The following is a 1,058-nucleotide window of genomic DNA, read 5'->3' on the forward strand; positions in this document are numbered from 1 at the left end:
TAACTGACGTATAACATTATACTAGGGCCTTTAATTATGCTTTTAAATGCTATATATGCCACCATCTCAATACCACAGGAGAGCTGGTGTTCATGTGACTAATTACCCAAGAACAAATATCAGGTAACTATCCTGTCTTTTTTAAAACGTCTTGATAGAGCACTATTTCAGATGAGATGCTTCAACCAGTGGGTAACCATTCTCTTCCTGATCCTGGCATTGCATTCGTGGAAGGGGAAAAAAGAACCAACATGGGTATGCCTCGTTTCATCGTGCATCTCTTTACTGAGCTTCACAGGTGTTGCGTATTTTACAAACCGATGGCAAGACCCTCCATCAGCAAAAAGATCACATCTTGCTTTATTGTGATGCTTGCTTTATTATGTGGCCTCAAACTGAATCGCAGAGCTCCAAGGGATGGCTGTGTGTTCCAACTCCCTGCATAACCGAGGCTGATCGGATCTCTGTTAAATAAACCCTCTAGCTTCCGGTGTCGAACAGCCCAGCTTGGATCTCCCTGGAACTGCTAATTCAAAATCCCTGCTGAAAAACTCTGGCATTGGGGCACAGGGAGAAGCAAGACTCACTTCCTTTCTTTCCAAGCTTCGAGCCTGCTCCCCTGGTCCTTTCTGATCCATATCCTACGATTCTTGACTCACACTTTCCTAAGATAATTCAAATAAGGTCAAGATCAGTGTGTGTGTATAATTAGCACAAACGTCCTAATTTTTTTAATCATATAGATGCACACGCCCACATGCAGGTGTACACATGTGCACACACACGCACATCCCCACTCAGAAGGGCAAATCAAATGCTTAGTTAGCCAATGTTCCCAAATGACAGGAAAATAAACGATGTCTGAGGACATGATTTTGGAATCAGATAACAAGCACTTTTTCACTACCAGGAAATTTTTTTTAAAACACCACTAATCCCCCAAATTAAAACTCTTTAAAAATCGATATTGTTTTTATAAAACATATGAAGTGATAAGCACACACAAATCAGACACAACTATAATACACAAGTCAATTTACAAAAAGAGCCTGTTTTCT

This window comes from Pteropus medius, unplaced genomic scaffold (assembly GCF_902729225.1).
Source record: "Pteropus medius unplaced genomic scaffold, Ma_sr-lr_union100, whole genome shotgun sequence".
Classification (NCBI taxonomy): Eukaryota; Metazoa; Chordata; class Mammalia; order Chiroptera; family Pteropodidae; genus Pteropus; species Pteropus medius.